This window comes from Nicotiana tabacum, chromosome 21, assembly GCF_000715075.1.
Source record: "Nicotiana tabacum cultivar K326 chromosome 21, ASM71507v2, whole genome shotgun sequence".
Taxonomy (NCBI): domain Eukaryota; kingdom Viridiplantae; phylum Streptophyta; class Magnoliopsida; order Solanales; family Solanaceae; genus Nicotiana; species Nicotiana tabacum.
In genome coordinates this window covers 1,997,138-2,017,464 of record NC_134100.1, presented here as the reverse complement: position 1 = coordinate 2,017,464, position 20,327 = coordinate 1,997,138, and the positions used below count along the sequence as shown (strand labels likewise).

The window sequence follows — 20,327 nt, the reverse complement described above, 5'->3', positions numbered from 1 at the left end:
GACAATAAAGCAACAATAAAAGGAACACCAAAATTTATGAGGTTCGGTCAATTTAGCCTACTTCCTCAGACACAACCAATATTTTATTGCACACCAAAATACAAGTGAAATAATACTAAAGAGAAGATACAAATGCCTTAAGAAGATAAGAAGGCAAATGAGAGGTGTGTTTAAATCCTAAACATTAGGCCTTCTTTTATAGGGTGAAATTCTCACCCAATTCACTCCCCAACCGATGGGACAATTTTGACACTCAACAAGCATCTCATATACGTTACATTTTGTAGTCATTTTGCACGTCACCTTACATCTAAAATAATAAATACATGGATGTCCAAATAAAAAATTACAAAAGAAAGGGATCTCACGACCTATAATATCCGTCTAGCATATCATATACGTTACTAGTATTTCACAGTCGGAGTTAGGGGTGGGCGTTCGGTATTTCGGTTCGGTATTTAAGAATTTCGGTTCGGTATTTCTGTATTCGGTTTATCAATTGTGTATACCAAATACCATACCAAAATATTTCGGTACGGTTCGGTATTTCTTATTTTGGTTCGGTACGGTTTTGGTACAGTTTCGGTTTAACAATCAATGAATAATCAATGCTAACAGTGCACATGCACAATTGAAATTTTCACTCTAAAAGAATCTGTTTTCCGATATGTAACAGTGCACAACTGCACATGGCTGATCTGAATCTGATGGCACATGCACAATTGAATAAGTGAAAAGCAAAAGCTGAACAAGACAACAACTTCTTTACAATCTGCAGTTGCACGCCAGTATACTGTATATCATATTATACAATATTACAATCTGCATTCTGCAAGCCAGTATTAGTATACAAGTGAAAAGCAAAAGCTGGCCAACTGCACAATGCATATTACACAACTATATCAAACAACTTAAACACAGTTGACAGTTCAATACTGCAATCAACTGCACATTACACAACTTAACACTTAACACAGTACACAATTGAATCTGTACACAACTACACAATACATTACACAACTTAACACTTAACACAGTACACAGCCAAACCATCTGAACAGCATCTGCAAGCATGAACTAAGATGCAGCAGCAGAGAAACCAGTGATTGGATTTGTGGCCAAGTGTACCGGGAACAGAGCAAATCCAATAGGCAGTGGTGCCAAAAGAGGGACATGTGAATCCCTAGCACTACGCTTAACATCAGTAGCAGAGACAACAGTGTAAACAAGAACGAAAGTGCCAACGATCTCAGCACCAAGACCTGATACCTTTGTGTAACCAAGATTTACAACATTGGCACCACCAACCTTTGTTTGATAAAGAGTTTTGCCGAACCCTTTGACCACACCAGCACCACAGATAGCACCAAGACACTGCATCACCATGTAGAACACTGCCCTTGTCAACGATAGTTTCCTTGCCAAGAACAACCCAAAGGTCACTGCTGGATTTATGTGTCCTCCAGAAATGCCAGCAGTACAGTAGACAAGGGCAAAGATCATGCCCCCAAAAGCCCAAGCAATGCCTTGAATACCAACAGTGGAGCATTTGGACTCAGACTTTGATATGAGTTTCGAATATAAAATTAATCTTCGCTAAAGAACATCGCTAGAAATCTTCATCAAATTCATTTCCATCGCTAGAAAGTAGAAATCGCTAGAAAGTAGAAACATACCTTTGAAAATTGAAACTATCGCAAGTTCGCAACAGCAGCATCTTCGTTTGCCCGAAATTTGTGAGGAGTGAGGAGTCGGAGCTCGGAACCTTGGTAAATTCTTTACGATTAGCAACCTTGGTAAATTCTTTACGATTAGCAACCTTGGTAAAAATCCAACAAATCCCATCACAACAAAACCGACTGTTGTACGAGTAGCAACCTTGGTAAATTATTTACGATCAGGCTTGTGACATTTTTTGACGAGCCTAACGCTGTCTTTGGCGAAATCTCTAAGAGGATCGAACACAGAATCGAGAGCGTCCATTTGAATTAGATCTGATCTGAAAGAAGAAGCAGATGAGGGTTTCTCTTTTGTATCTAAATTGGACAAATGACCTTTAGAGTTTAGGCTTGGGCTTGGGCATAAGAATTAAGATGGGCTTGGGCGTTTGGGGTTGGGGCAATGGGCTGGGTGTTTGCTTGTTTGGGGCTGGGGCGATGGGCTGGGTGTTTGGGGCTGGGGCGATGGGCGATGGGCTGGGCAGTAATAATTAAGAAAATGTCTTTTAAAAATCGGATTTTCGGTATTTCGGTATACCGAAATTTCAGAATTTTAATACCGAAGACCGTACCGAAATACCGAAATACCAAAATTGCAATACCGAATTGGACCGAAATACCGGAAAAAACCGAAACCGAAATACCGAATTAATTCCGTCCGGTTCGGAATTCGGTTTTTCGGATTTTATGTCCACCCCTAGTCGGAGTTACCATGAATTTCAGCAACCATTTAAAGTAACAGAGGCATGAAGAAAGAAATCAGTTCTGTTTCTTACCTGTAATTTACAATCAACAAGCTATAACCAAGTGAGGAAAGGAAAGCTAAGGACTTTGAGAAGATTGACAATAAAGCAGAATGAGGACCCCCGTGAAGGACTACAATCAGCGGATCGCACACATTATGGCTCTAAGACTTGGATGATACAAAGATAGCCTCATACGGTTTGCTGGCACCTAACATTAATAAAACACATTAAAGATTAAAGTAGAAATATAGCAGAGATTAGTAATCTGGAAGGACCCAAGCAACTATTGATCTGCAAATAGTCTGGTATTACATAGATTCAAATGGTTATCAGGTCCAAGATTTTTTTTCTTCTTTTTGATTAATAAAAGTAATTGTGTTAAAGAAAAGCAAAAAGGGAGTTGTAGTCCATATACTGTCATATTTAACATTATTAATTCAGGAAACAAGTATTTGAACAATAGAACTGCTTCTGATCTATAGCACATTATGCAATCAAATTACCAAATTTGAAAAGCACATTAAGAAAGTGTCAAAACTATGTCCTATTTTCAGATCGTTATCAAAGAAAACAAATTATCAGTTACATGGACGCTGGAATATTAACTAAAACGGTTGCAGGAATAAATAAAAATTAATCAAAGCTTTACGCTAACAAGTTCCTCAAAAGGTGAGCTAGAAGGTATACTAAATCTTTATTTTTTGAGACACTATGCCAGGAAACTAATATATTCTTGATTTTGTGAGACACTCTCCACTATCGGACTTTGAATTTCTGAATATCAAATCATCACCAGGAGCATAAAACTTAAAGTACTCAATCTATTTCAAAGAAACAGCGCAGCATAAGGTTATGGCAAGAAGTTGGTCTCTATATCATACACAAACCTATCCTAAGTACTTAAAATATCACATGTCCACGTGTAAGCAAGTCTATAGTGAACACTACGACGAGTTATATTACCTTTAGTAAGGTTCTCAGAGATATCCCTGACAGGAATCCTCGTAATACTAAATTGGCGTGAAAACAGCAAAGACGTAACTTGTGAGAATTATTGGGACATTCAATTTCAGAAAAGCCTTCCTACCAAGTACATGCCAAACATAACAGACTAGATGAAACAATAAATAAAAGAAAAAAGAAACAACGAAGAAAAGACTGACCTTTTCAGAGCATCTAGACATGGGGCTTGAAACACCTAACCAACTCCATGAGGCCTCTGCGGATGCCTTACGGACAAGGGACCCATACTTGATTGCAGGAACATCAACGGGACTACTACAGACTTTAACCAAAAAAAAAATATGATAGACTCTTTGATTAATGGGATTGCTATTACAGGAACCAGTATAAATTGAAATATACACCGACTCTTACCAGCTATGATGTTGTCACCATCTAGTGCGAGCACATTCCAAGAGAAGCTAGAGTCTCCAAGGCTAATGTGTGATACCTTTCCGCTATCATTTTTGACAAAGACGCATTTCACTACTATAAACTTGTAGATACGGAAAAAGAATTCAAAGAATGTCGTGATGCCATTCACATTGAATAACAAAATATTCGGTTACCTTATCACATTTACTGAAATTATTGCTTGTGTGCTTCCCCAGATAGAAGATAAGATCATAGTATATCCATCAGAAATCCAAGGTCTACTAGGAACACTATAGCAGTAAAGGCCAGGGAAGCAGCCATCTTCAAGACACATCACAATAGGAACCTGCAGTAGGATAAAGCTCGGAATCAAATATAATAATACTACTTAAAATGGCTAACAATGACCGGCTTCAAAGTGCTGATGCAAGTAATCAGAATCACAAAAGGTGAGTGTACCACATCAATAATTTTAGCATCTGGAGTTGGGTTTCCATTGAATGACCAATCAATCCTATGAAGTGAACCAGTTGCAGAATGTGCCCAAGAATCTACTAAACTTCTAGCGGACAAAAACAGAAGCAATTTTCCATCTGGACTGGAAATTTATTGAAAAGATTAATTAGTTCCATTTTATCAAGCAAAATACCTGCAACTGTTAAATAACATGAGGAAGCTGCAAGACTCCTTACATGGAACCTACTGATGTTTTAACGATTGTTATCTAAAAGAGAAAATCAAGGGAATAAGGACATGTCTCCACCAATTTCAGAAATTCGTCCACACATTTGCTCATCTTGTTTTTCTACATTATCTTTTTTTTACCCATGGTGTTTGGACCAACTTGCGGACACTTCGACTAATTCCACAGGGCATGTGTTACCTCCCACCAGCATAGGTATCGGGTAACTCTGTCTACCAATGCTTGGACATAATGGAAGAAATTACCTAGTATTTTTGCCTCGGCTGGGAGTTGAACATAAGGCCTCATGGTTCCCATCTCACGTCATTGACCATTAGGCCACGCCCTTGGGTGCTTATTTTTCTCCTTTTTATTTTGGGGAGTGTGGGGAGGGAGGATGGGGGCAAACCTAAAACGAGGAAAGTAAGCACTACTTATGCTTTGTGTCAGCTTAATTGAAGATACATTGTCAGCTGCATGAGTTTTGAAAGTGAGAAAATGTCAATCGAAATTAGTAAAATAGCATATATCAAATATAAAGGAATTCTCTACTAGCTAAGTCCCCTATATACATTCATATAGAAGAAGATGTTAATCCACAACATTTTCTTTTCTAGCAACTAACAAGTAATTACCCAGATTGATGGATGTCTGACTTTGAAAATGGAGCTCTAACAGCATATAAGGCACAAGGCCTGTTATAGCAAAATTTTATGCCAACTTTCTAGTATCTAAAGGCCAACCGGGCATTGTTGCAATCCTTTAGTGGATGGAGCCCATAGAACTTGTCTGACACTCAGTGACTACCCGATTCCTTCAACAGGACGTACTTCTCCACTGCACAAATTCGTAATTAGAATTGATATCTAAAAACATCAAAATTGAAAGGGAGCTTTGGGGCAACAGAAAAGGTTGTCGCCGTGTGACCTCTTGGTGACACGGAAATAGCCTCTTACAGAAATACACGGTAAGACTGTACGATAAGACCCAATGTGGTCCGACCTTTCACCTGAACCTGCGCATAGTGTTGTGATTCTCAGATCAATATGAAGATTATTTGGGAGGAAAAACAACTCTATTTCACAAGAATAGAATTACAGAGAATTTACACCAAGAATTTCTCTCTACAAAAAAACCTCACCAAACTCTTTTTTTGTTCTCACAATCTCTTCCTGGATTGTATTTCAATCTCTCTGGATTTATGTTTCTGTGTAAAACATAAGGCTCTATTTATAGCCTTAAAGAAGGTGGTTGGTGGTTGAATTCTTCATTCAACAATGGAGGCTTCAACAATGGTGGCTTCTAGAATGGGTTGGTGGCTTCAACAATGGTGGGCTTCTAGAATTGGTAGTTGGCAGCAGCTGAACTTATCAATTCTCCCCCTTCAGCTGCATTCCAACACAGCTACTATTTGAAAGTTATTCCAACTATGTCTCTGCATAGTTCTAATTTTTCTTGAGTGACCACCTCTGTTAACATGTCTTCTAGATTCTCCTTCGTATGGATCTTCACTAGTTTCAACAATTGTTGATCCATCACCTCGCGTATCCAGTGATAGCGAATGTCGATGTGCTTTGTACGAGAATGATACATTGAGTTTTTACTTAAATCAATTGCACTTTGACTATCACAATGTATCTTATACTCTGTTTGATTTATCCCTAGTTCTTGGAGAAACCGCTTTAGCCACAACATTTCTTTTCCAGCTTCCGCTACAGCAATATACTCTGCTTCAGTTGTGGATAGTGCAACACACTTCTGCAATCTTGACTGTCATGACACAGCTCCCCCTGCAAAAGTATAAACATATCCTGAAGTTGATTTTCTTCCATCAGGATCTCCGGCCATATCTGAATCTGTATAGCCTTCCAAGACTGGATCAGCTCCCCCAAAGCACAGACTTGATTTTGAAGTACCTTTAAGATACCTGAGAATCCACTTAACTGCCTCCCAATGTTTCTTTCTAGGGTTAGAAAGAAAACGACTTACCACACCTACCGCATGTGCGATATCTGGCCTCGTGCACACCATGGCATACATCAGACTTCCAACTGCTGAAGAATATGGAATTATAGACATCTCCTCAATCTCTTTATTGGATGAGGGGCACAAACTCTTGCTCAACTTGAAGTGATTTGCCAAAGGGGCACCTACCAGTTTGGCATTACTCATATTGAACCGTTTGATCACCCGTTCAATATAATTTTCTTGAGATAGCCATAACTTCTTATTTCTCCTATCTCGAGTCATCCGCAATCCCAAAATATGTTGAGCTGGACCTAAGTCTTTCATTTCAAAGGACTTAGAGAGTTCTTTCTTCAACTGTCTAATTTTTGTTGCATCTTGTCCGACAATCAACATGTCGTCTACATAAAGTAGAAGTACAACAAAATTGCCATCCGAAAATCTCTGAATGTAAACACACTGATCTGCAATAGTCCTTTTATATCCTTAACTTACCATAAATGAGTCAAACTTTTTATACCACTGCCTCGGTGCTTGCTTTAGGCCATATAAACATTTCGTAAGCTTATAGACGAGGTTTTCTTTTCCTGAAACCTCAAAACCTTTCGGCTGCTCCATATAGATTTCTTCATTTAGATCACCATGAAGAAATGTTGTCTTGACATCCATTTGTTCAAGCTCCAAATTCAAACTGGCTACCAATCCAAGGATGATGTGGATTGAAGTCAATTTTACAACTGGTGAAAATATTTCATCAAAGTTAATTCCCTTTTTTGTAGGAATCCTTTGACTACTAATCGGGCTTTATGCTTCACTACCTTTCCGCTGCCATCTTTCTTGAGCTTGAATACCTATTTACTCTTCAGTACCTTCTTTCCTTGTGGAAGTTTCACAATCTCATAAGTGTTGTTTTTCTGTAAAGAGTTCATCACTTCGGTCATTGCTTGCAGCCATTTTTCTTTATCCTTATGAGATATAGCTTCATGGAAACTCTCTGGTTCTCCATCTTCAGAAAGTAGAATATACTCGGTTTCTAGGTATCGAGTTGATGGAATCTCACCTCGTTCAGGTCGATGAGGTTGTTGATTATTAGCTTCAGGAGGTGTACCGTCATCGTTCCCCTGTGATGGTTCTGTAGTTTCTTGAGGGGTTTGTGCCTCCCCCTGCCAAACATCCTCCTGTTCTGCTTCTGGTACTGCTTCATGCTCCTCCATGCTATTTGTGTCAAACTGCAATGGTAGTGGATCTGGACCAACTTTTTGGGCACTGGAACCTCTTTCATAAGACATTGTGGGCTTTTCAATGTCTTCAATTGTCTGGTTTTTTGTGGAATACAACATCCCTACTTCTGATCATCGTCTTCTTTATTGGATCCCATAATCTATACCCAAATTCTTCATCTCCATAGCCTATGAAGATACATGGTATAGTTCTACCATCAAGCTTCTTCCTGAGCTCCTTGGATACATGTGCATGTGCTAAACAACCGAATACCCTTGAGTGAGAATATGAGGGATTCTTACCAGACCATATTTTCTCTGGAACCTCAAAATTCAACGGGGCTGATGGTGACCGGTTGATTAGGTAGCAGGCGGCGCGAACAACTTCTCCCCATAATGGCTTAGGTAGCTTTGCCATACTGATCATACTTCTGACTCTTTCCATAATTGTCCGGTTCATTCTCTCGGCTACTCCATTGTGTTGTGGGGTGCGTGGGACCGTATTTTCATGTCGAATCCCTTGTCTCTTGCAATAGGAATCGAAATCCTTGGAAGTATACTCGTCTCCATTATCTGAGCGAAGGCATTTTAATTTCTTTCCCGTTTCACACTCTACCATGGCATGAAATATCTTGAAATAATCAAAAGCCTAGTCCTTTGTCTTTAAGAAGTACACCCACACCTTTCGTGAAGCATTATTAATGAAAGTCAGAAAATACCTATTGCCGCCAAGTGATTTCTCCTCCATGGGACCACAAATATCAGAGTGTACCAGACTGAGTAACTCTGATTTTCTGGTTGAAGAAAATGTAAAAGAGACTTTATGTTGCTTTCCAAATAAGCAATGATTACAAGGGTCTAAAGCAGCATTCTTGTCCATTCTGATAAGCTGCTTTTTCGTTAGAATTGATATCCTATTTTCACTCATATGATCGAGTCTCTGGTGCCATAGGTTTTGAGACGCCTCTTTTTCCATAACATTGAGGCTGTCTGAACATACCTTCACTTGAGTTTTATATAAGTTGCCATAAATATGTCCTCGAGCGAGAATCATAACCCCTTTCAGCAATTTCCATGCACCTTTTTCCGAAATAACTTTTATAGCCCTGTTTGTCAAGAGCTATGCCTGATATTAGGTTTAGATAAAGATCTGGCACATGACGGACATCCTTCAATATCATTGTACTCCCGATATTTGTTTGTATTTTGATATCACCAATTCCAACTATCTCACATGAAGAAGTGTTCCCCATCTTCACTACTCCAAAGTCTCATGCTTTGTATGTTGTGAAGAAATCTTTTCGGGATGTGGTGTGGTATGATGTTGCAGTATCTACCACTTATTCGTTTTCTTCTTGACTTTAGACGTGAAGGCATGTCTCTTCTTGGATGGAATAAATGGCTACCTCTCCGTGGGTAGTGACTAATGCATCTCCATCCTTCTGCTTCAACTGCTCCTTCTCCTTATGCAATTTTCTGCAGTTCTTCTTTAAATGGCCCTTTATTCCACAGTAGTAGCACGCATATGATGACTTCCTACCATCTGTGGATTTTCCCCTACTCTTGCTTCTGCCTCTCCTCTTATCTTGACTTCTTTCTTGTTGTCTCCCTCTTTCTGTAATAAGGGCATGCGACTCACCATGATCGATGTCCTTTCTTCTTGCTTCTTCATTAAATAAGGCAACTTTAACCATAGACATGGTCAGATTTTCACTATGAGTTGAATTACTGAGAGAGACTACCAGCGTCTCCCAACTATCAAGAAGAGAACTAAGAAGTAGTAGGGCTTGCATCTCATCCCCGAGCGGCATGTCAACAAACGATAATTGATTTATCAAGCTCTAAAACTCACTGGTATGCTCGACAACTGAAGTTCCGTGCTTTAACTTCAAATTTACCAAATGCCTCATCAACAAGGCTTTGTTCTTAGCGGTCTTGGCTTGATACATCCCTTCTAAATTCATCCAGAGGGCATACGCGTCTGTCTCTTGTGCAACATGATGAAAAACACTATCGCCAATCCATTGTCGAATTTGACCGATAGTTTTTCTGTTTAATTTCTTCCACTCTGCTTCTTTGGTGGAATCGGGGTTCTTACCCTTTGCTTCTATGTACCATTTGCTTCTATGGGATCAAACAAATCTTTACAACTGAGGAGATCTTCCATCCGAGGTCTCCACAATGTGCAATTTGTGGCAGTAAGCTTTATCATAACTCCAGATGATGATGACTCTTCCATTATATCTTTAAAATGGCTTGGTCAAAATTTTAGAGCAGAATCTCACCAAACGGACCTCACCAACGCATCCGGAATGGTGAAAATTGGTAGGATTGACTCTTCTTGGGTCAAAATAGGGCCTCCAGAAAATTTTCAAAATTTACACCAAACTTTTGGGGGTTAAATAAAAAATATACTAAACTTGTGGGGCAAATTTATAATTTTAGTAACTTCAGGGGTTATTTCTGACTGGATGATGATATGGCGCTGACTGAGCAATTACTATTCATCATCTTCTTCCTTGGACAGAAGAAAAAAAATAGTAAAATTTAAATTGCCATAACTTCTTCATTTTAGCTTTGTTTTGCCTCCGGAAAATTGCGTTGAATTCGTATCGACGCAAGGAATCTAATGAAATGAGCAAAACACACTGAAGATCACGTTAAATCCAGGTTGAAATTTTCAGTGTTCCGATATTTCTCGATGAATACAGAATTGAAGGCTCTGATACCACTTGTTGTGATTCTCAGATCAATATGAAGATTATTTGGGAGGAAAAACAACTCTATTTCACAAGAATAGAATTACAGAGAATTTACACCAAGAATTTCTCTCTACAAAAAACCTCACCAAACTCTCTTTTTGTTCTCACAATCTCTTCCTGGATTGTATTTCAATCTCTCTGGATTTATGTTTCTATGTAAAACATAAGGCTCTATTTATAGCCTTAAAGAACGTGGTTGGTGGTTGAATTCTTCATTCAACAATGGAGGTTTCAACAATGGTGGTTTCTAAAATGGGTTGGTGTCTTCAACAATGGTGGGCTTCTAGAATTGGTAGTTGGCACCAGCTGAACTTATCACATAGCGGGAGCTAGTGCATCGGCTGCCCTTATATATGAGCAATATAATAAATAAACAGACCTATTGACATTGATGATGAAAAGAGGAGGTTGTCTTTTTCCAGCATAGGTTTCCCCCCACTCCTCTTCCCAGTCCCCTTGACCTTTCCACTTACCACATTTTTTTTCTATAGAATTCTCTTTCTTATAACCAAAAGTAGTAAATGTAGGCTTCGAGGGAGCCGGTTCCTCAGCGACATAAGCAATAAGAGTTTCATCGTTGTTCCACGATATTCCCTCAAACCTGCATTATCAAATATTAATGCACATTGAGTATGTGAATCTGGAAGTGAAGTAAGTAAAGTTAAGTGTTCATTTAATAACTTACCACCCATCTGAATATACGGAGCCATGGACAAAGGCAGGAACCAAAAACTCCTTTTCCACCATAGATTGACCCCAAATTTCAAACTTAGTAGGAGAATCATTTTCAGGATTTCGAACTACAAGAAGCTTTGAACCTGAAGGCGATGGGATCATCACAGAAACATTGGACATCTCAATAGGAAATGCAGCCCATTGAAAGTCCACATCATTTGTACTTTCTTTTGAAATATGACAAGATAATATGTATCTTCTCTTCTTGTTGGCTGGGAGATTCGGTTGGCTTATCGAGAACATACCCTAGGAACCTTCTTGTGCAGTAAAAAATAACAAAAAAATAATTATGATCTAGCAGCAGTTAAAGAATAAAGAAATATATTAAGTGGGAATGCAATAATTTAACTAGAACTACATCAATTTTTTATCTACCAAACAAAGCGAATGAAGAATTAAAGAAATCATACCACCATCAAATGTGAAAGTCCTTGCCTTATCAATGGTGGGGATGCTAGTGAAATCTTGGAGCAAACTAGATTGAGAAGAGTATTCTTCCTCAGTACTTGCATCTAACCCAAGAGGAAATTCTTTCAGGGAGCCGACTTTTACATTGCTGTAATTTCATTGCTGTAATTTCTTTCTTGGATGGGACATTTAGCAAATACTCTCCATGCATATTACAACAACAACAACAACAACGACGATGATAACAAACTCAGTATACTTGCCCATGCATATTGAAAAGAAAAAATTCTTAAAAACAAACACCTACAATATGCTAAGGTCAATGAATAGTTGTATTTGATTTCGAAAGACCAACATCAATATATAACAACTACCATTTAGTTATAAGCATAAATTTGCAAAATTAGGACAGATAATGAAAGAGAATTTTACGAGTTTAGCCAATTGGGTCTGTAGGAAAGAGACTTGGGCTGCTTGGAAAAGCGAGTTTTACACGGGAGAAAGGGCGTAGTAGCACTGAGCCGATAAAGTAGGTGAGTTTTGCAGCTAAGGGACGAAATATATTATTCGCCATAGAATATGATTTTTACTATTCAATCTCGAGAAGGAATACCAAAACCTATTTCGCCGAGTCTTTTTGCATCCATGGCTGAATGGTTAAAGCGTCCAACTCATAATTGGCGAATTCGAGATTGGCTCCCTTTTTTTAAGTTAAATTTTTTCAGATTGGTCCCTTTTAATGAGACTCAAGATACATATATGTTGGCTGAATAGATAATTAAACACCTAAAGTCATCACTATTTTCATTTAGACACCTTAAGTAGCTCTTGTTCGGATTGAACACCTATAATAAGCCTAAAGTTGACCAATCAGATATATTTTCCTGACAGTTGTGACGTGTAGAACGCTCTTTGACTTTTGACTTTTGACTTTATATTCCTAACTGTAGTTTGCCAACAAATCTACCACAATTAGTAGGTTTTTCTAAGTAAAAATATGAAATGAAAGTATGTATGAACTAAGGGTGTCTAATTGGTGGGCCGGGCCGGGCTGGGTAGGGAAAAGTTAAAACCGTTCGGGTTTCGAACCGGGCCGGTTATGGGATAGGGGTTACCGGGCTTAACGGGTTCGGGTTCATCCGGGTAAAAAATAAACCGTAAGGGTTACGGGTCCAAGAGGCCGGGTTAGTTTTTTTTTATATTTTGTACAACTATTGTAATTTATATTAATATAAAGTAAAAATATAAAGGATACAATGAAGATGGAAAAAATTTGCACTTATAAATTGCAAGTGCTACATTTATTATAAAATTCAAACTTACAAATTGAAATGTTTACATTTAACAAGTAAATTAACGAAAAAAGAGTAAATTCAAAGGTTTTGCAATGCCTTAGACTCTAAAACCTTAAAAAAAATTGAAATCTAGCCTTTGAACCGGGCCGGGCCGGTTAACCGGTTCTACAGGGATTTTTGGTGACCGATAACCGAATAAATTAAAGTGAATGGACCAACCCCCTAACCCCGGTAACCCACCCCACCCCGCCCCCTAAGTGCCGGGCCGGGCCGGGTTTCAATCGGCCTGGGTCGGGCCGGTCTCAGGTCAACCCGACCCGTTTGACACCTCTACTATGAACATACATTTATGTGTCGAAGATACTCCTAAGGGTTATTTTCTATGATGGATAAAAAAAATTGGGATAAAAATTTAGTACCACTTTATCATTTGTTTGGTTATTAATCCTGAGATAAGTTATACTTGGGTGGAATAGTACTAGGATACTTACGTACCAGAGGGTGAAATAATAATCGCATGATAAAACAATAAAATTGACAATCTCAGAATTAATATAACATATCAAACAATCAATAAAAAATAATGCTAATAATGTCACAACAACTAATCTCAATATAACTTGTCTTTACTAGAGGACGGTGATTTAAAATTGTATCCTTTGTAAAATGAGAAAAGTGTCGGGTTTGTTGTTGTTGTAAAACGAGGAAACGAGATTTTGCAAGAAATACAAGTTTGGGACGGGGGCAAATATACCAATTACACAATTATGGAGTACAATACAACATTAAAATAAACTTTAGTGGGGCAAAAGAAGAAAAACAAATTTATCTAAAAAGCATTTACTTTTTTTTTTAAAAAGCAAAGAGCCAAAAAGCAAGAAAGGCAATAACAGACATAAATTCAATTTTGTAGTTTCCTCGGAAAATCTCCGGCATGGCTGGCAATCCACCGGAGGGCTACGCCGCCAGCAACGATTTTCTCGAGCAAATTCTGGCTATTCCTTCTTACTCTAGCCTCCCGGTAACTGATATTGTGATAAGTTCAGCTGCTGCCAACTACCAATTCTAGAAGCCCACCATTGTTGAAGCCACCAACCCATTCTAGAAGCCACCATTGTTGAAGCCTCCATTGTTGAATGAAGAATTCAACCACCAACCACCTTCTTTAAGGCTATAAATAGAGCCTTATGTTTTACACAGAAAGATCAATCCAGAGAGATTGAAATACAATCCAGGAAGAGATTGTGAGAACAAAAAGAGAGTTTGGTGAGGTTTTTGTAGAGAGAAATTCTTGGTGTAAATTCTCTATAATTCTATTCTTGTGAAATAGAGTTGTTTTTCCTCCCAAATAATCTTCATATTGATCCGAGAATCACAACAAGTGGTATCAGAGCCTTCGATTCTGTGTTCATCGAGAAATATCGGAACACTGAAAATTTCAACCCGGATTTACGTTTTTTCGAAAACGTGATCTTCGGTGTGTTTTGATCATTTCATTAGATTCCTTGCGTCGATACGAATTCAACGCAATTTTTCGGAGGCCAAACAAAGCTAAAACGAAGAAGTTATGGCAATTTTTTTTCTGCCCAATCAGCGCCACATCATCATCTAGTCAGCGCCACGTCAGCATCCAGTCAGTGCCACGTCAGCATCCTATCAGCGCCACGTCAGCATCCAGTCATCATAAAATTTTTAGAAATTTATGAAATAACCCCTGAAGTTACTGAAATTATAAATCTGCCCCACAAGTTCAGTATATTTTCGATTTAACCCCAAAAGTTTGGTGTAAATTTTGAAAATTTTCTGGAGGCCCTATTTTGACCCAAGAAGAGTCAATCCTACCATTTTTCACCATTCCGGACGTGTTGATGAGTTCCGTTTGGTGAGATTCTGCTCCACAATTTTGACCAAGCCATTTTAAAGACATAATGGAAGAGTCATCATCATCTGGAGCTATGATAAAGCTTACTGCCACAAATTACACATTGTGGAGACCTCGGATGGAAGATCTCCTCAGTTGTAAAGATTTGTTTGATCCCATAGAAGCAAAGGGTAGGAACCCCGATTCCACCAAAGAAGTAGAGTGGAAGAAATTAAACAGAAAAACTATCGGTCAAATTCGATAATGGATTGACAATAGCGTTTTTCATCATGTTGCACAAGAGACAGATGCGTATGCCCTCTGGGTGAAGTTAGAAGGGATGTATCAAGCCAAGACCGCTAGGAACAAAGCCTTGTTGATGAGGCGTTTGGTAAATTTGAAGTTAAAGCACGGAACTTCAGTTGCCGAGCATACCAGTGAGTTTCAGAGCTTGATAAATCAATTATCGTCTGTTGACATGCCGCTCGGGGATGAGATGCAAGCCCTACTAATTCTTAGTTCTCTTCCTGATAGTTGGGAGACGCTGGTAGTCTCTCTCAGTAATTCAGCTCCTAGTGGAAATCTGACCATGTCTATGGTTAAAGATGCCTTATTTAATGAAGAAGCCAGAAGAAAGAACATCGATCATGGTGAGTCGCATGCCCTTATTACAGAAAGAGGGAGACAACAAGAAAAAAGTCAAGATAAGAGGAGAGGCAGAAGCAAGAGTAGGGGAAAATCCACGGATGGTAGGAAGTCATCATATGCGTGCTACCACTGTGGAATAAAGGGCCATTTAAAGAAGAACTGCAGAAAATTGCATAAGGAGAAGGAGCAGTTGAAGCAAAAGGATGGAGATGCATTAGTCACTACCCACGGAGAGGTAGCCATTTGTTCCATCCAAGAAGAGACATGCCTTCACGTCTCAAGTCAAGAAGAAAATGAATGGGTGGTAGATACTGCAGCATCATACCATGCCACATCCCGAAAAGATTTCTTCACAACATACAAAGCAGGAGACTTTGGAGTAGTGAAGATGGGGAACACTTCTTCCTGTGAGATAGTTGGAATTGGTGATATCAAAATACAAACAAATATTGGGAGTACAATGATATTGAAGGATGTCCGTCACGTGCCAGATCTTCGTCTAAACCTAATATCAGGAATAGCTCTTGACAAACAGGGCTATGAAAGTTATTTCGGAAAAGGCACATGGAAATTGCTGAAAGGGGTTATGATTCTCGCTCGAGGACATATTTGTGGGAACTTATATAAAACTCATGTGAAGGTATGTTCAGACAGCCTCAATGTTATGGAAAAAGAGGCGTCTCAAAAACTGTGGCACCAGAGACTCGGTCACATGAGTGAAAAGGGGATATCAATTCTAACGAAAAAGCAGCTTATCAGAATGGACAAGAATGCTGCTTTAGACCCTTGTAATCATTGCTTATTCGGAAAGCAACATAGAGTCTCTTTTACATTTTCTTCAACCAGAAAATCAGAGTTACTCAGTCTGGTACACTCTGATATTTGTGGTCCCATGGAGGAGAAGTCACTTGGCGGCAATAGGTATTTTCTGACTTTCATTGATGATGCTTCTCGAAAGGTGTGGGTGTACTTCTTAAAGACAAAGGACCAGACTTTTGATTATTTCAAGATATTTCATGCCATGGTAGAGCGTGAAATGGGAAAGAAATTAAAATGCTTTCGCTCAGATAATGGAGGCGAGTATACTTCCAAGGAGTTCGATTCCTATTGCAAGAGACAAGGGATTCGACATGAAAAGACGGTCCCACGCACCCCACAACACAATGGAGTAGCCGAGAGAATGAACCAGACAATTATGGAAAGAGTCAGAAGTATGATCAGTATGGCAAAGCTGCCTAAGCCATTCTGGGGAGAAGCTGTTGGCGCCGCTTGCTACCTAATCAACCGGTCACCATCAGCCCCGTTGAATTTTGAGGTTCCAGAGAAAATATGGTCGGGTAAGAATCCCTCATATTCTCACTTAAGGGTATTCGGTTGTTTAGCACATGCACATGTATCCAAGGAGCTCAGGAAGAAGCTTGATGGTAGAACTATACCATGTATCTTCATAGGCTATGGAGATAAAGAATTTGGGTATAGATTATGGGATCCAATACAGAAGACGGTGATCAGAAGTAGGGATGTTGTATTCCACGAAAACCAGACAATTGAAGACATTGAAAAGCCCACAATGTCTTATGAAAGAGGTTCCAGTGCCCAAAAAGTTGGTCCAGATCCACTACCATTGCAGTTTGACAGAAATAGCATGGGGGAGCATGAAGCAGTACCAGAAGCAGAACAGGAGGATGTTTGGCAGTTGGAGGCACAAACCCCTCAGGAAACTACAGAACCATCACAGGGGAACGATGATGGTACACATCCTGAAGCTAATAATCAACAACCTCGTCGATCTGAACGAGGTCAGATTCCATCAACTCGATACCCAGAAACCGAGTATATTCTACTTTCTGAAGATGGAGAACCAGAGAGTTTCCATGAAGCTATATCTCATACGGATAAAGAAAAATGGCTGCAAGCAATGACCGAAGAGATGAACTCTTTACAGAAAAACAACACTTATGAGATTGTGAAACTTCCACAAGGAAAGAAGGTACTGAAGAGTAAATAGGTATTCAAGCTGAAGAAAGATGGCAGCGGAAAGGCGGTGAAGCACAAAGCCCGGTTAGTAGTCAAAGGATTCCTACAGAAAAAGGGAATTGACTTTGATGAAATATTTTCACCAGTTGTAAAATTGACTTCAATCCGCATCATCCTTGGATTGGTAGCCAGTTTGAATTTGGAGCTTGAACAAATGGATGTCAAGACAGCATTTCTTCATGGTGATCTAAATGAAGAAATCTGTATGGAGCAGCCGGAAGGTTTTGAGGTTTCAGGAAAAGAAAACCTCGTCTATAAGCTTACGAAAAGTTTATATGGCCTAAAGCAAGCACCGAGGCAGTGGTACAAAAGGTTTGACTCATTTATGGTAAGTCAAGGATATAAAAGGACTGCTGCAGATCAGTGTGTTTACATTCAGAGATTTTCGGATGGCAATTTTTTTGTACTTCTACTTTATGTAGATGACATGTTGATCGTCGGACAAGATGCAACAAAAATTAGACAGTTGAAGAAAGAACTCTCTAAGTCCTTTGAAATGAAAGACTTAGGTCCAGCTCAACATATTTTTGGATTACAGATAACTCGAGATAGGAGAAACAAAAAGTTATGGCTATCTCAAGAAAATTACATTGAACGGGTGATCAAACGGTTCAATATGAGTAATGCCAAACCGGTAGGTGTCCCTTTGGCAAATCACTTCAAGTTGAGCAAGAGTTTGTGCCCCTCATCCAAGAAAGAGATAGAGGAGATGTCTACAATTCCATATTCTTCAGCAGTTGGAAGCCTGATGTATGCCATGGTTTGCACGAGGCCAGATATCGCATATGCGGTAGGTGTGGTAAGTCGTTTTCTTTCTAACCCTAGAAAGAAACATTGGGAGGCAGTTAAGTGGATTTTCAGGTATCTTAAAGGTACTTCAAAATCAAGTTTGTGCTTTGGGGGAGCTGATCCAGTCTTGGAAGGCTATACAGATTCAGATATGGCCGGAGATCCTGATGGAAGAAAATCAACCTCAGGATATGTTTATACTTTTGCAGGGGGAGCTGTGTCATGGCAGTCAAGATTGCAGAAGTGTGTTGCACTATCCACAACTGAAGCAGAGTATATTGCTGTAGCGGAAGCTGGAAAAGAAATGTTGTGGCTAAAGCGGTTTCTCCAAGAACTAGGGATAAATCAAGCAGAGTATAAGATACATTGTGATAGTCAAAGTGCAATTGATTTAAGCAAAAACTCAATGTATCATTCTCGGACAAAGCACATCGACATTCGCTATCACTGGATACGCGAGGTGATGAATCAACAACTGTTGAAACTAGTGAAGATCCATACGAAGGAGAATCCAGCAGACATGTTAACAAAGGTGGTCACTCAAGAAAAGTTAGAGCTGTGCAGAGACATAGTTGGAATAACTTTCAAATAGTAGCTGCGTTGGAATGCAGCTGAAGGGGGAGAATTAATAAGTTCAGCTGCTGCCAACTACCAATTCTAGAAGCCCACCATTGTTGAAGCCACCAACCCATTCTAGAAGCCACCATTATTGAAGCCTCCATTGTTGAATGAAGAATTCAACCATCAACCACCTTCTTTAAGGCTATTAATAGAGCCTTATGTTTTACACAGAAAGATCAATCCAAAGAGATTGAAATACAATCCAGGAAGAGATTGTGAGAACAAAAAGAGAGTTTGGTGAGGTTTTTGTAGAGAGAAATTCTTGGTGTAAATTCTCTATAATTCTATTCTTGTGAAATAGAGTTGTTTTTCCTCCCAAATAATCTTCATATTGATCCGAGAATCACAACATATTGGTGCCTGTGCGTCATCGAAAACGACGTCGTCCGATTCAGTATCTGGTGCCGCTCAGCTCCAGCAGCCGCCGCAGCCGTTGGGGTTAAGCTTAGATAATGGCCGTGATGACGTCAGAAGCTCCGGAGCTTTTGCAGTGAAGCACGTAAGTGTAGTAAGTACTAATTTGTTAGTGGAATTTTAGAATTTATGCTTCTTCCGTCCTGTAAGCACGTGATTTTTGACCCTCCCCGAGATTTTTCACATTTTTAGCGTGAATATGTGAAATTGGGTCTAATATAGCCATTTTAACTATTTTTACTTTATTTCGTTGCAAAAAGAAAAAAAATCACAAAAAATACATATATAAATTTTAGTTTATGCATTTCTCATAAACGTGGAAAAAATACAAAAAATTTGTACTTTATTTTGGTACTTTATATAAATTCAAAAATTACTAAAATATATAGTTCTATTAATGTTTGCAGTCATTATAATTTTGAAAAATACAAAAATTGTACTTTATTTTGGTACTTTATATAAATTCGAAAATTACAAAAAAATATATATAATTCTATTAATGTTTTGTAGTCGTTTTAATACAAAAAATATTATTTTATATTTTGTCTTTATTAAAAACGAAAATTACAAAAAATAATTTTATTAATATTTTATAGTCATTTTTACTTTGAAAAAATACAAAAAATATTACTTCATATTTTACCTTAATATTTACGAAAATTACAAAAATAGTTTTATTAATATTTTATAGTCATTTTAACTTTGTAAAAATACAAAAAATATTACTTCATATTTTATCTTAATATTTACGAAAATTACAAAAATAGTTTTATTAATATTTTGTAGTCATTTTAACTTTGAAAAAATACAAAAATATTACTTCATATTTTATCTTAATATTTACGAAAATTACAAAAATAGTTTTATTAATATTTTGTAGCTATTTTAAATCCTTAAAAATATTTAAAAAGATATAGTTTTGTTAAATACTAGTCTTATTTTTGGTAGTTATTTTGCTTACATAGGACTAGTTAAGCAACGTGTTCCTATTTCTCGGGTCTGGGCAAAAGAATAATATTCGGGTTCAAACTACCCGGTTTTAGGCCTAA

General features: G+C 38.4%; 1 pseudogene; it reads right to left on the bottom strand.

Moving 5' to 3' along the window:
* LOC142175500 (acylamino-acid-releasing enzyme-like) overlaps positions 1–11,465 on the bottom strand; it is a 43,794-nt pseudogene extending 32,329 nt beyond the window's left edge.
* Positions 11,466–20,327: the final 8,862 nt, after the last annotated feature.